This window comes from Mustela nivalis (genome assembly GCF_964662115.1).
Source record: "Mustela nivalis genome assembly, chromosome: 4".
NCBI lineage: Eukaryota > Metazoa > Chordata > Mammalia > Carnivora > Mustelidae > Mustela > Mustela nivalis.
This window is the reverse complement of record NC_139023.1, coordinates 139,890,840-139,906,722: the sequence shown is the minus strand read 5'-3', so window position 1 is coordinate 139,906,722 and position 15,883 is coordinate 139,890,840. Positions and strand designations below refer to the sequence as shown.

The window sequence follows — 15,883 nt, the reverse complement described above, 5'->3', positions numbered from 1 at the left end:
ACACACAAAGAATCCTAAAATCCAAGTTTCTGCCATGGTTCCAGTCTCCTCACTAGCAAACATTTTAAAGAGGGTGTGGTAAACGATGTTGTTCCTAAGGACTCACAGCCCTCCCTGGAGAAGGATTATCCACCCATTGAAGGTCCCAGGTAACTTGTGGGGGCCTTCTGCAGAAAGATTACACTTCCCTATACCACTAACATTGTTGGCCAAAGAAACGAAGCTACTTCTGAATAAAAGTTTTAAGAGGTAGCACATGATTTATCCATTGTTCTTTTTCCCAGGTAGGAATTGCTCCTTCAGCCAGGATCCCAGAATGAAGAAGACAAGTGAGGCTAAGCTATACCTCACCAACTGAATATAATTGTTACAAGATACTGAGCTTTGAGATTGTTGATAACCACAGCATTAACAACAAAATACGACATATGTGTCTAACAAGTAACAATATAAGACTTATTTCCCCTCTTCCAGCTGAATTTTTCTGTTGATTTGCTAAGAAATCAGCGGATAGTTTAAAAAAAAGAAAAAAGTTGGCCCAAGTACTCCAAAAATAAAAGAACTTTTAAACTGGAAGGAAAACTTGATAGTCTGTTACAGTAAACTTTTTCCATAAAGGTCTAGAAAGCAAGTATGTTAGGTTCCTGGACCACATGACTGTCAGAACTACTCAGCTCTGAAGATAGAGCACAAAAGCAGCCACAGACAATATGCAAATGAATGAGCATGGCTGTGTTGCAATAAAACTTTATTTATAAAAACACTGAGTCAGATTTGGCCCACAGAAATATAGTTTCCAGAGCACTGGCCTAAATCCTTCATACTGTCAATGATGAATCTGAGACCCAGAGAGATTAAATCAAGGTCATACAATTGACTAGCTGCAATATGAGCATCAGAATGCAGTCTCCTAAATCTAGTCCTCTAGAAAAGGTTCTGCTGGGTCACAAGATGGAAATGACATATACAGGAAAGTATAAGGCCGAGAATGCTAAGGGTGGGTTTTGATTATATTAAGTAGCTTTCAACAGTTTAGTTACAAATGAGGATTTGCCTTTCAAGTACTTATGGCTTTCAATAAACAAGTGAAAATCACAAGATTGAATAGGTGAACAAATGATAAATTAGCCAATGCCTGAAAAATGATCTTCACAGGAAACACAATTATATACCTCCTTCCTATTATCATGTCCTCACTTTATCAATCACTTAACAACAGGACAACAATTGCTATGATCATTGCAATCCAACTCATCTTAAGGATTTTTTTTTTAAGGGCATAATATAAGCAACAAATACACTAGACCAGTAGGCAATTATTTTACATGGTATTTTAAATTTATTTCTTAAAGTAATATTCATTGGAGGAAACTCAAACAATACAGAAATATATATAATGACACACTCTACGCCCTCATCAATTCCACTCCCCAGAGTTTTAACACGACTGATTTATATCAATCCCAACAGTGCCAACTGTGCAATCAAACTTTCTCTTGGGACACCTGGGTGACTCAGTCAGTTAAGTATCTGCCTTTGGCTCTCAGGTCATGATCCCAGGGTCCTGGGACTGGGTCAAAAATCCACACAAAACTTCTGCCTCCCCCAAAACTTAACTATTAAAAGTCTACTGTTGACTAGAATCCTTACTGATAAGCCTATTAATATATATATTGTATGTTACATGTACTACATACTGTATTCTTACAATAAACTAAGGAATGTTACTGAGAAAATACATTTATAGTACTGCACTGATCAAAAAACACCTGTGTTGTTCAACGGTCAACTGTAAAATGGGTGCCTTGAAAGACCAGCACAAAAGACTTGCCTTTATCTTGCTTAACTCAGAACTCTCCAAGTGCTAAAAAGTGGCTAGCTGGAGAAGTCTGTTGAAAATATTTACAGGTAAATAAATATATTAGTTGCTGCTATATGGGACAATGGATAACAGTTGGGGGAAACAGACTAACCAAAGACATTGGGAGGAAAGCCTGGAGAATAAAAAGCTTTGGGGAGTAAGGACTTTGAAAAGCTCCCCCATATTCCTGGGAATCTAGAAAGCCCTGTGCATTCCCCGAGGCTAGGGGGGAGGAGAGGACAGTCTCAGAAAAGATCTGAGAAGGCCCTAAACTCCCATCTCAAGCTGATCTTCAGGCTCTACACCAGCAGGAAGTGAAGGCTACAGCAAGTTGCACACTGCCTGGCTGGGCCTTGAGGGTATGCTTGATACACCCACAGAGCCCACTGCAAAGACTGGGAGATGGGGGCGGGGGCACTCTAGATATTTACGGGAAATTATCCAATCACTAACTGACCACTAAGGTAATGAAACTGATACTTCAGTGCCACACATCACAAAGAATACATACTTTACAAAATGAGTTCAAAAAAGTCACTAAACAAACTATACCCAAAAGAAGCAGTAATAATAAACTTTGTGGCGAGAGAAGAATCTGATTTCTAGCACTGCTACATTGTAATATTCAAAATGTCCAGTTTTCCACAAAAAAATTACAAGAAATACAACGAAACAAGAAAACATGGCCCACACACAGGGCGGGGGGTGGGCAACAATCTAGAATATAAATGGTTCCTGTGGAAGCACAGACACTGAACTCACTAGACACTTTAAACCAGCTATATTCAAGATGTTCAAAGGGCTAAAGATACTACTAACAGAATGAAAAAATTAGCTACAGACTAGGAGAACTATCTTCAAATCTCACATGCAGCAAAAGATTTGAATGCAAAATATAAGAAGAACTCTTAAAAACTCCACAATATGAAAACAACCAACCTAATTTTAAAATGTGCAAAGACGATATATGGATATCAACTAACCACATGAAAAGATGCTCAACATCATTATCCATTAAGCAAATGCGCATTAAAGCCACAATGAAATACTACTATACGTCTACCAGAAGACCAAAAACAAGTAAGAAAAACTTGCCAATACCAAGTGCTGATGAGGATGTGGAACACATGTAATTCCCATACATACAGCAATAATGCAAAATGGTACAGCCCCACTCTGGAAAACAGCTTGGCAGTTTCATATAAAGTTAAACAGGGGCGCTGGGTGGCTCAGTGGGTTAAGCCTCTGCCTTCAGCTCAGGTCATGATCTCGGGGTCCTGGGATCGAGTCCCGCATCATGCTCTCTGCTCAGCAGGGAGCTTGCTTCCTCCTCTCTGCCTGCCTCTCTGCCTACCTATGATCTCTCTGTCAAATAAATAAAAAGTAAAAAAATAAAAAGTAAACATACATTTACCCTATGAGCCAGCAAACTGGTATTTAGGTACTTACACTAGGAAAATAAAAATTTCTACACAAAAAACTATGCATGAATATTTATAGCAGCTTACTCAAAATCTCCAAAAACTGAAAACAACTTAAATATCCTTCATTAGGTAAATGGATAAATAAACTGTGGTACATTCACAGAATTCTACTCAGTAGTAACAGGGAACAGACTACTGATACAATATAACAATACAAATGAATTTCCAGGACATTGTGTTGGGTGAAAGGAGCCAATCTCAAAGGTCAGATTCATTATGCTTCTATTTATACCATATTCTAGAGAAGTTAAAACTACAGACACAGAAAAACAGATCAGTGGTTGCCAGAGGCTAAGAGTATAGGGAAAGTCTGAATGTAAGGGGAAGCACAGGCATTTCAAGGTGATGAAAGCATTCTCTATCTTGACAATGGGGGTAGTCTCATGAATCTAAACATGTATTCAAATTCATAGAAGTATGTACCCCCAAAAAGTCAATTTTTGTATATAATTTTTTTTAAGATTTTATTTGAGAGAGAGAGAGAGAGAGAGAACATGAGCCAGAGAGAGCACAAGCCAGAGCAAGCACAAGCAGGGAGAAGGGCAGAGTGAGAAGCAGACACCCTGCTGAGCGGGAAGTCAGACCAGACCTACTGGAGATTGGGCCCCAGGACCCCGGGATCATGAGCTGAGCCAAAAGTAGACTCTTAATTGACTGAGCCACCCAGGCACCCCCATATATAAATTCTTAAATTAAAGGAGAAAAGAAGACTGCAGGGGTTCAAAACTTAGCTCCCCTTAATTTCTCTTTGCCTCAATTTTCTCATCTGAAAAACAGAATCTGACTTTGTGTTATTAGGAGGATTATGAGTTCTTGGCATATATTAAGCATCAAACAATGACTGATAAATAAAATATTTTGTTCACACATGCCAAAAAGTTGATACTTTTTAAAGACCTACTACAGGAGTTAAGAAATCTAGTTTTCAATTAAATGAGCGAATAACTAAAGAATATTAGAATTAAAAACTCACAATTCCACATTATCATTAAACATTCTCTGGAAACCTACGAAGTGATTAATACCAAATCACCTTCTGCAAAGTGTGAACCTGTAAAACCTCTGAACATGAGCAGCTCTACTTTAGGGACTCAAACTTTGTCCTGTTTTCTGAAACAGTAACTACACTGCACTACTGAACTGGGCAAAAGCAGATGACCGGACACAAGATTATTACACCTACCTTCTTGATAAAAAATGGGACACGGCAGAAAATAGTTTCTTAATAATTGTACTCAAAATATTTATTGTAATGTAAAATATAATTACATCTCCCGATCACCATTTTTAGGAAAACACTTCAATTCCCTGCTATTTCCCCAAACTGCTAATAAAAACCCCTGGCTCTTAAACGTCAACAGGGCACAGTTTGGGTTGCTACCCGAATCTGTGTTCCCTTGAACTGCAATTCTAAGACCCCAGATATATGCTTTTGTTTTATTTCGGTGCTTCCCCTCTCCTCAGTGAACAAAAGTTCACAGAATCCTTCTGCTCAAGGAGCTACTGAAAGGTATGTTCCAAGTACTACATTAAGAACTCATCATTCTAGGGACGCCTGGGTGGCTCGGTTGGACGACTGCCTTCGGCTCAGGTCATGATCCCGGAATCCCGGGATCGAGTCCCACATCAGGCTCCCAGCTCCATGGGGAGTCTGCTTCGCTCTGACCTTCTCCTCGCTCATGCTCTCTCTCACTGTCTCTCTCTCTCAAGAAATAAATAAAATCTTAAAAAAAAAAAAAAAAAAGAACTCATCATTCTACACTTACAAAATGCTCTGATTAAGACTTCCTACCAAACGTCCCTTACCACCGCCCCTCTCCTGCGAGGCTGTCCAACGAACGCAAACTCCTCCTCCCACGTCAGTCAGGTAGCGTGTGCGGCGCTGAACCTGCTGCTTGCGTTGACGCCCTGCGCGCCCTCCGTCACTTGCCCCGCCACTCCTCCCTCAGGGGCCTGTGGCTTTCAGGCAGCAGCGGCGGCTGCAAGTAAGGGTGACTCCTATTTTCCCAGGGTCACTCTTCTTACCTGAAAATCAACCTCCTTTCCATGGCCAAGTATCCTGAAAATCAGCCTCCTTTCCATGGCCAAGTATCCAAATCCACATTTGAACATTAAAAGCAGGTTCAAGGGGGACCCAAGATGGCGGCGCCCTGGCCCGCGGAAGACGCGCAACCGTCTGAGGTGGCGGCGCTGCGCTGCCCGCAGGCCCGAGGCGCCCGCGACTTCAAGGCCCCCACGGAGCTGCTTTGCCGCCCCAGGCTAAGAAGACCCCAAAGGGAGGCCATGGGGAAAGGACTCCCAGCCCTGGACTTGACATCCATCTGCTGCCCTTTCAGACCCGAGCCCCGCACTAGCTGAACTGACGACACCAAGCGGCAAACGACCTAAAGTTCTTCTTCTTCCCCACCCCCCTTTTTTTTAAGATTGTATTTATTTATTTGAGAAAGGGCGGGGGCGGGGGGGAGAGTAGAGGCAGAGGGAGACTCTTCACGGAGTGAGCAGGGAGCCCAATGCCAGGGCTTGATTCCAGGACGCTGGAGTAGGCAGACGCTTACTTAACTGAGTCACCAAAGAAAAGGAAAGAGGAAAACTGTGAAGTTTCTTAGTGTCAGAGCACATCCTTTCTTCTCATGCATGAACAAAGTAGGAATTTGCTTTCCATCATGGTGTACATAAGGTTCTGGGTCAAAATAAAACAAAAATAATAAAGACCACATTAAATCACTTCTTAATAGTTCAATTCTATTCTATTTTGGCAGATATGTATTGACCATAAGTACCAGACACTGTTCTGAGTTATGAGGCTATAACACTAGGGAAAAAAAAAGTAAGTTTCTCCCCTTAGGGAACTCATAGCCGGAAGTCAAGAGCATTCAGGTCAAGCATGGAGTTGGCCAATTTTTATCCTCCTCATTCTAATAAGCCTCATAACAACCCCGAGATCTGAACTCCTATGTGACAGAAACAGCTGTAGGTGATTCTCAATTGTCCTACGCAGGTACCACACTCCCCTAGGAAAAGGGATCTGAGATGGGTCCAAAAAGGTAGCTATCAATAGTTTGTCCTGAGCCTCTAAGGTAAACTGGCCTGAGAACCCTGCCCAAAAGGGTACAGGACAGCAGCTGGCCAACATACTTAAAGCCTCTTTCTTGGAGAAGCTGACTATAAGAAAAACAAGAGAGCCAATTCTTCAGTACCTTTAGAAGCCATGGAAGCAGACAAAAGTAAACTAAATCACAAAAATTGTGGTATCACTACATACAAGTAACAGTTATCCCAACTTTGAAAGAAATATTCTCTGGAGTCGCTATTTGCTATCAGTTTCCCAGAGCACACTGTATTTCCAAATGACTTCTGAGGCTATTTCTAGTGTCTTCCAGCTTACCGGTGTATCCCTGTAATAAGCCTCCATTAGCTGAGGTTAGCCAAACAGGACTCTATTTCTTGCACTCTGAAAATACATAACTATCACATACATTGCTTTCCAGTTCCTTCAACGATAGTGTCTTACAACATTGTTTATGTTCAGCCCCGTTATGCTACAAGATAATAAAGGGATTAAATAAAATCCCTGTATAAAATGCATGATGGATTCTGATTATTTCTTGACAAGTCATCACAATATGAATTACTTAGGATGGAAAAACCGAACAGTTCAAATTACAAGAGAGCATGCTGATACCACTCAACCTCACCTTTTTTTTTTTTTTTAAGATTTTATTTATTTATTTGACAGAGATCACAAGTAGGCAGAGAGGCAGGCAGAGAGAGAGGGGGATGCAGGCTCCCCGATGAGCAGAGAGCCTTATGCGAGGCTCAATCCCAAGACCCCGGGATCATGACCTGGGGCTCCAACCCACTGAGCCACCCAGGTGCCCCAATCAACCTCACATTTTTTTTTTTTTTTAGATTTTATTTATTTATTTGACAGAGAGAGATCACAAGTAGGCAGAGAGGCAGGCATAGAGAGAGAGAGAGGAGGAAGCAGGCTCCCTGCTGAGCAGAGAGCCCGATGCGGGACTTGATCCCAGGACCCTGAGATCATGACCTGAGCCGAAGGCAGCGGCTTAACCCACTGAGCCACCCAGGCGCCCCATCAACCTCACATTTTTTAATAGGACACTAGAGCAGTGACTCTCACTTCACACTGAGAAAGTTCAAATCCCAGCTCCCCAGCAACTATTCCAGAAGTAATTAATGAGGAAATCTGAGGATGGGGTCAGGAGCATACATCTCTTTTTTAAAGTTCTGCCCCTGTTCTGATGCCTAGCCAGTGTTGAGAACCTTGGCACTGAGGTGTAGAGGTAACTGTAGGTAGGCACTGGTACAGACAATGTGGTCCAGGGAGCAGCAGCAGCAGCATCTGGAGCTTGTCAGAAGTGCGGAGTATCAGGAACCACCCCAAACCTAGTAAATTAGGGATCACATTTTTATAAGATCTCCAGGTGATTTATATAGGCATATTAAAGTTTGAGAAACACTGTTTAGAGCACCCATTGCTACAGAACTGTGCAAAATACCCATGCCGTGTTATAAAGTTTAATTCCTCAAGAAAATATTCTAAGAAAAAATAGGAATAGAACAGCATAAGATGTAAAAATGTTTGTGATATTAGGCATTTCACATTATTAGGCATCTTATTAAGAGGAACATTCAAGGGGCGCCTGGGTGGCTCAGTGGATTAAGCCGCTGCCTTCGGCTCAGGTCATGATCTCAGTGTCCTGGGATCAAGCCCCGCATCGGGCTCTTTGCTCAGCGGAGCCTGCTTCCTCCTCTCTCTCTGCCTGACTCTCCGCCTACTTGTGATCTTTCTCTCTGTCAAATAAATTAATAAAATCTTTAAAAAAAAAAAAAAAAAGAGGAACATTCACATGCAATCCCTATTCCAAATGAATTCTACTTACAAACCACACCCTCCACTGGCAAGAGTTATAACTCAACTGGGTAACAAAACTGTACTTTAAAATCCCAGAGTTCCAGTTATCTCCACTGAGCTAGTAGTGTGTCTAAAGGAGGAGTTCTTGTAGGGAAATAAAGAAATAAAGAAATAAATCCCTTGTAGTGACAAGGGATCATCTACAGGAGTGGCCCCATGCTGGGGGTCCTTCCAGTTTTTTGTGAACATCCCTTTATTAGTTTCAAAGGACTGTATGGAAATGATTCTTATTGCGAGAAAAGCTAATTCTCCACAGGTTATGCAAACCTTGTCTTGTGTGCCCCTTGTTCTTGGCCAGCTCTCAGAGAAAAAGCATTTAAGTTATCTTCCAGTATAGTGATTCCTTGATTAATGTATTTTCAGGAAACAATGCTCCAGAACAATGAAGGCAGCCCTATCAAATTCAAATGAACTCTGAATCCTAAGTGGCAGGCCTGGCATGCATTGTAGGGCTCATCAGCAATTCAATTGTGAACCTGCCCAAATGCAGCAAAGGAGGGACAAAATCACCTCCCATCAGAGCTTCCATTTACTTATTCCCCAAGAAATATTCTGACCTGGCAATAAGCAAAATGACAACATCAGAAAACTGTTTTCAGATCCTACAGGTTTCCTTTTCAGCTCCCTTCAACTTGTCCTTGGAGGACTGGCACCCTCTTGAAGAACTCTACATCACAAAAGGGAACTAGCACCCTCCCTGGAATACACTTGTAAAGCAGTTTAAGAATGAGTATTTCCTGGGACGCCTGGGTGGCTCAGTGGGTTAAGCCACTGCCTTTGGCTCGGGTCATGATCTCAGGGTCCCAGGATCGGGATCGAGTCCTGCATTGGGCTCTCTGCTCAGCAGGGAGCCTGCTTCCTCCTCTCTCTCTCAGCCTGCCTCTCTGCCTACTTGTGATCTCTGTCAAATAAATAAATAAAATCTTTAAAAAAAAAAAATGAGTACTTCCTTTTCAAAAGATTGAGGGGGGCTGCTCTAAGTGATTTTTCAGTGGTCACATGACAATAAAGAACAAAACAGCAACAAGAATCTAGGTATCTTCAGGTTACCTAGATTCTTGTTACCATGTTACCATGCATTAACCCTGGTGGTAAGGAGAGAAAATAAGATCAAATTAGAATTTGTATCAGTGAGGAATTGCATTCAGCTGCTAGTTGTACAGGCCGAAGATAACAGTGGCTTTAACCAAATAGTTTATGTTTTCTCAAATAAAGGGAGTCAGAGGTGGGGCTCGATCTGACCTGAGAAAAGGCAGAGAGGCTTAACCAACTGAGCCATCCAGGTCCCCCCCTGAGTCCCCTCTTTAAAGTACTTTCCTATGGGCATCTGGGTGGCTCAGTGGGTTAAAGCATCTGCCTTTGGCTCAGGTCATGGTCTCAGAGTCCTGGGATGGAGCCCCACACCGGTCTCTCTGCTCAGCAGGGAGCCTGCTTCCTCCTCTCTCTCTGCCTGCTTGTGATCTCTGTCTGTCAAATAAATAAACAAAATCTTTAATAAATAAATAAAGTACTTTCCTAGAAACCCCACTCAACTTTTACTTGCATCTCATTAGTAAGCTGGTAGAAGTAGTTTCAAGGTGGGCACACTGCCACATTTGGCAATACAGGGTTCCACTGACTAAGGGAAGAAGGAGATGAATACTGGGTAGGCAACAGGAGTCTCTGTCACTTCCTAGCTGTGTGACCTTGAGTAGATAACTTACCCCTCCTAGGTCTCATGTTCCTCTATCTGTAGAAGTGAAGGAAATCATCACATCTACCACATAGAATTGGCACAAGGACTAAACGTAAAACAACTACAATATTACCTGGTACCCAATGCACAATAAATATTAACTGGTTATTATTTGGTTATCTGAGTCCACTGCTTTTCCAAATTCCTCTCCTACTCTAACTTCCTCTCCATATCCAAAACTGAAACACAACTCATATTAGCCCTTTGTACATGCTGATACTCTAGTAGGAATGAGTTTTAATCACAGGACGCCTCAATGAGACATATGTATTTTATGCCTTTCCTTTCTAATTATGAAATGAAATTATGTGCCTGACATCAGGACATACCAGATATTCTGTACAGAATTAGGGTTCAGGAACTGAGCTTACATTCTCCTCCCAAGGCAGGGTCTAAAGACAACCCCAATGCAGATGTTTAGAGAACCTCAAGAAATGAAGGAAACAGTAAAAAAAAAAAAAAAAAAAAAAAAAAAAAAAAAAAAGAATGGTATTTCTGACGCAGAGGGATTAAAAAAAAAAAAAATGATGTAGATACTCTGCCCTCAAGAAGTAAGAGCGTAACTCCTGCCTCCTTAAGTGTGGGCCATGCACAGTGATTTCCTTCACTTCCTACAGGATAGATAGCGTAACCCTGAAGTAGAGAAACCTGAAATATACTAACTCAGCTGAATGATCAAGATCAACATCAACAGTGATAAATGATGTTAATATTATGTACACTTAATATACAATAAACATGTGGCAAACATTCATACTTCCCAAACACCCAAAGCTCCACTCTAAACATGAGAAAACGTATCAGACAAATCCCGAGAGTGACATCCTACAAAAATATCTGGCCAGTAACCCTCAACACTGTCAAGATCATCAAAAACAACGAAAATCTTTGGAAACTATCAGAGCCAAGGGGAACCTAAGGAAATACCACAACTACATGTAATATGATATTTTAGACAGGATCCTGCAAAACAAAAAGGAATTAAGTAAATGCTAAAAAAATCTGAATAAAGTATGGATTTTAGTTAATAATGTATCAACACTGGTTAAGATGTAAATAATTAGGGAAACTGGATATAAGTATATGGGAACTCTATGTACTATCTTCACAACTTTTCTACAAATCTAAAACTATCCTAAAAAACAAAGTTGTGGGACACCTGGGTGGATCAGTCAGTTAAGTGTCTGCTTTCAAGTCAGGTCACGATCCCAGGGTCTTGGGATCAAGTACTACATCGGGTGGGCTCTTTGCTTGGCGGGGAGTCTGCTTCTTCCTCTGCCCGCCACTCCCCCTGCTTATGCACTTTCTCTCTCTCTCTCTCTGACAAATAAAAAAATAAAATCTTTTTTTAAATTTTTAAATATTAGGGGCGCCTGGGTGGCACAGTTGGGTTAAAGCCTCTGCCTTTGGGGCGCCTGGGTGGCTCAGTGGGTTAAAGCCTCTGCCTTCGGCTCAGGTCATGATCTCAGGGTCCTGGGATCGAGCCCCGAATGGGGCACTCTGCTCAGCAGGGAGCCTGCTTCCTTCCTCTCTCTGCCTGCTTGTGACCTCTGCCTGTCAAGTAAATAAATAAAATCTTTAGAAAAAAATAAAAATAAAAATAAAGCCTCTGCCTTCGGCTCGGGTCATGATCCCAGGGTCCTGGAATCAAGCCCCGCATTGGGCTCTCTGCTCAGGAGGGAGCCTGCTTCCCCCTCTCTCTCTGCCTGCCTCTGCCTCTCTGCCTACTTGCAATCTGTCAAATAAGTAAAATAAAATAAAATAAAAAATAAAAATTTTAAAAATTAAAAACAAAGTTTATTTAAGAAAGAGGGGAGGACCTGGGTGGCTCAGTTGATTGAGACTCTTGATTTCACCTCAGGTCCTGATCTCAGGGTTGTAGGATGGAGCCCTACCTCAGGCTCCGTGCTCAATGTGGAGTCTGAGATTCTCTCCCTCTGCCCTTCCTTCCCCTTTCTCTCGCTCATGCATGCTCTCTCTCTCAAATAAATAAATCTTTAAATAAATAAATAAGATGGTCTACAGCCTGTACCCCCCGACACTCCCCCATATACCCATTTCCAACCCAAAGGCAAGCTTAGAGCTCCTAAAGATGAGGCCTATAGTTAATGAGAGAACAGAACTGGTTTCCACCTCCTTGTAAACCAGAAGGCAGGCTACCTTCCTGCTTTGTGTCAGGCTCTTTCCACTTCCTCCCCAACCTTAACCCCCTCTATACTCCAAAGCTACTAAACATATATTTGCAACTTCTACTTAATTGATAATATTCCCATCATACCGACCCTCCTTACTATAAATTCCCTAAAACACATCTCATGTTTTCCATTGTCAAAGTAGATCATCACTTCATCAGTAGAGATCCTGTCTTTTTTTTTTTTTAAGATTTTATTTATTTATTTGACAGAGATCACAAGTAGGCAGAGAGGCAGGCAGAGAGAGAGAAAGGGGGAAGCAGGCTCCCCACTGAGCAGAGAGCCCGATGCAGGACTCGATCCCAGAACCCTGAGGATCATGACCTAAGCCGAAGGCACAGGCTTTTTTTTTTTTTTTTTAAAGATTTTATTTATTTATTTGACAGAGAGAGATCACAAGTAGGCAGAGAGAGAGAGGAGGAAGCAGGCTCACTGCTGAGCAGAGAGCCCGATGCGGGACTCGATCCCAGGACCCTGAGATCATGACCTGAGCCGAAGGCAGCAGCTTAACCCACTGAGCCACCCAGGCGCCCCTGGAGCCACTGTCTTAAGCATGCAGGACAACTGAAGCTAATGGAACTGTTCTCTCCAGGTGAGGCAATTTCTTGAGCTTTGCACTTTGGGATTCTCCCTCATCAATAGAGCACTTCACAAAGAGCCCTAAGAAAATTGCCCAAAATCTTATCTCACATTTTGGCAAACATCTATAAACCAAGTCAAAAGTTACTTTTCTTCTCATCTCCTAGAATCTTCAAGTGTAAAGTTGGAAGCCTTATCCTTTCAATTAATAAAGCAAAAACCAAGGCCCAGAGAGATGCTGTAAATTGCTAGAGGCTAAGCAAAGCTAATTGAGAGAGACTTGATTAAAACCCAAGTGTTCAGAGGATTAGTTCCAAAGTACCACTGAATGCAAAAAAGCTGAAATGATCTAAGGGAAAACAGAGTATGTTGCCCTCAGAATATAATGTGCCAATGAAGTTGGAAGCACCAATGAATCGTGTCAAAATTTAACAAAAAGAAGAATAAAAAGATGCACCATGGTTAGTTAACTTTGAACTAAAGCAAAAATGAGCTTTTCATTTTTAATGATAAATAAAAGGTAAAGGTCTATACAAGACATGCTGAAATTCTGTATGCAACAAGAAATGCCAAATGAAGAACTCCGCTCAGTCTTTGGAGGTCTTGTAAAATTGATGCATTTCTAAAAAATGCATGAACTCCAAAGCAAAGCAACTATATTAGATTACAATATGCTGAAGATGCAGGTTTACCTCCTTCTTCTCCACCAAGTGAAATCCCATTAACTTCTCCCAAATGAAGAAAAATGTGGATTCAGTTAAGTGTCAGCTATTTTAACAAAAACGTAAGTATAAATAAATAAACACAAGTAACTTTATAGGTATTTACTACGTTCCTTGCCATGTTCTAAGAGTATTAACTATACTAACTCATTTAATCCTCAAATTCTGTGCAGTAGGGCGCCTGGGTGGCTCAGTGGTTTAAGCCTCTGCCTTCAGTTCAGGTCATGATCTCAGGGTCCTGGGATCGAGCCCCACATTGGGCTCTCTGCTCAGCGGGGAGCCTGCTTCCCCCTCTTTCTCTGCCTGCCTTCTGCCTGCTTGTGATCTCTCTCTATCAAATAAATGAATAAATAAAAATCTTTAAATCTTAAAAAAAAAATTCTATGCAGTAGACTTTATTAATATTCCCATTTAAATCACAAATAAGGAATGGAAACAGAGGTTAGGTAACCTGTTCAAGGTCACACACTTTGTGAGAGGTAAGCCAAAAAAAAAAAAAAATCAACCATGACAGTTTTGGTTCTTTTGCTAAAGTCCCTTTGGTAATCATCATAGACTACTTTATATTCCTATTTACCTTATTTATTATAAAGTGCATTAGCCTAAAAGCATGGATAAATTCCTAAAAAAATAAGACAGGGATAAATTCCTAGAAACATGTGACCTCTCAAAACTGAAGCAGGAAGAAACAGAAGATTTGAACAGACTGATTACCAGCAATGAAATTAAATCAGTAGTCAAAAAACTCCCAATAAACCAAAGTCCAGGACCAGATGATTCCCCAGATGAATTCTACCAAACAGATAAAGAGGAGTTAATACCTATTGTTCTCAAACGTTTCAAGAAAAACAGAGGAGGAAGGAAAGCCTCCAAATTCATTCTATGAGGGCAGCCATTACCCTGATACCAAAACCATATCAAGACAACTATTTAAAAAAAAAAAAAAAAGAAAAGAAACAAACAAACAAAAAAACTATAGGCCAGTATCTATGATGAACCTAGATGCAAAAATCCTCAACAAGGGGCACCTGGGTGGCTCAGTGGGTTAAGCCTCTGCCTTCGGTTTAGGTCATGATCTCGGGGTCCTGGGATCGAGCCCCACATTGGGCTCTCTGCTCGGCGGGGAGCCTGCTTCCCCCTCCCTCTCTCTGCCTGCCTCTCTGCCTACTTGTGATCTCTGACTGTCAAATAATTTAAAAAGAAAAAAAAATATCACTCACTATCATCAAGTGGAATTTATTCCTGGGATACAAGGATGGTTCAATATTCACAAATCAATCAACCTGATACATCACATCCACATGAGAAAGGATAAAAAGCATATAGTCATTTCGACGGATGCAGAAAAAGCATTTGACAAAGTACAACATCCACTCATGATAAAAAACCTCAACAAAGTACGTTTAGAAGGAACATACCTCAACATAATAAAGGCCATATATGAAAAACCCACAGCTAAAATCATATTTAATAGGGGAAAAACAGAGCTTTCCCCCCAAGATTAGGAACAATTAAGGATGTCCACTCTCACTACTTTCATTCAACAGCACTGGAAGTCCTAGCCACAGTAGTCAGACAGCAAAAAAGAATAAAAGGCATCCAAATTGGTAAGGGAGACATAAGACTTTCACTACTTACACAGGATATGATACTATAAATAGAAAACCCTAAGACGCCACCAAAAAACTACTAGAACGGATAAATGAATTCAGTAAGGTCACAGGATATAAAATCAAAACACAGGAATCTGTTGTATTTCTATACAGTAATAATGAAGTAGCAGAAAATTAAGAAAACAATTCTATTTACAATTACACCAGAAATAATAAAGTAGGTAAAAATTTAATGGAAGAGGTAAAAGACCTGTCCTCTGAGAACTACAAAACACTGAAGAAGGAAACTGAAGATGACACAGACAAATGAAAAGGTATTCCATGCTCATGGACCAGAAGAACAAATACTGTTAAAATGTCCCTATTAGGGGCACATGAATGGTTCACTGGGTTAAGCGTCTGACATGAGTGGTTCACTGGGTTAAGCGTCTGACTCCTGATTTTGATCAGGTCATAATCTCAGGGCTGCGATCCAGCCTTGCAGCAGGCTCCATGCTCAGTGGGGTGGCTGCTTGGGATTCTCTCTCTCCCTCTGCCCCGCCCCTCATGATTGCAGGTTCTTGCTCTCTCCCTCAAATAAATAAATCTTAAAAAAAAAAAAAAAAAGTCCAGGGTGCCTGGGTGGCTCAGTCAGTGAAGTGTCTGCCTTTGGCTCAGGTCATGATCCCAGGGTCCTGGGATGGAGCCCCACATCAGATTCCCTGCTCAGTGGGGAGCCTGCTTCTCCCTCTGTCCGCTAACCTGCTTGTGTTCCCCTCTCG

The 15,883-nt window shown here is 41.4% G+C and overlaps 1 protein-coding gene across 8 annotated transcripts in view; it reads right to left on the bottom strand.

Moving 5' to 3' along the window:
• The window catches only part of SH3D19 (SH3 domain containing 19), a 180,117-nt gene that overhangs the window by 157,526 nt on the left and 6,708 nt on the right, over positions 1-15,883 (bottom strand). The gene's annotated exons all lie outside the window — the stretch shown is intronic.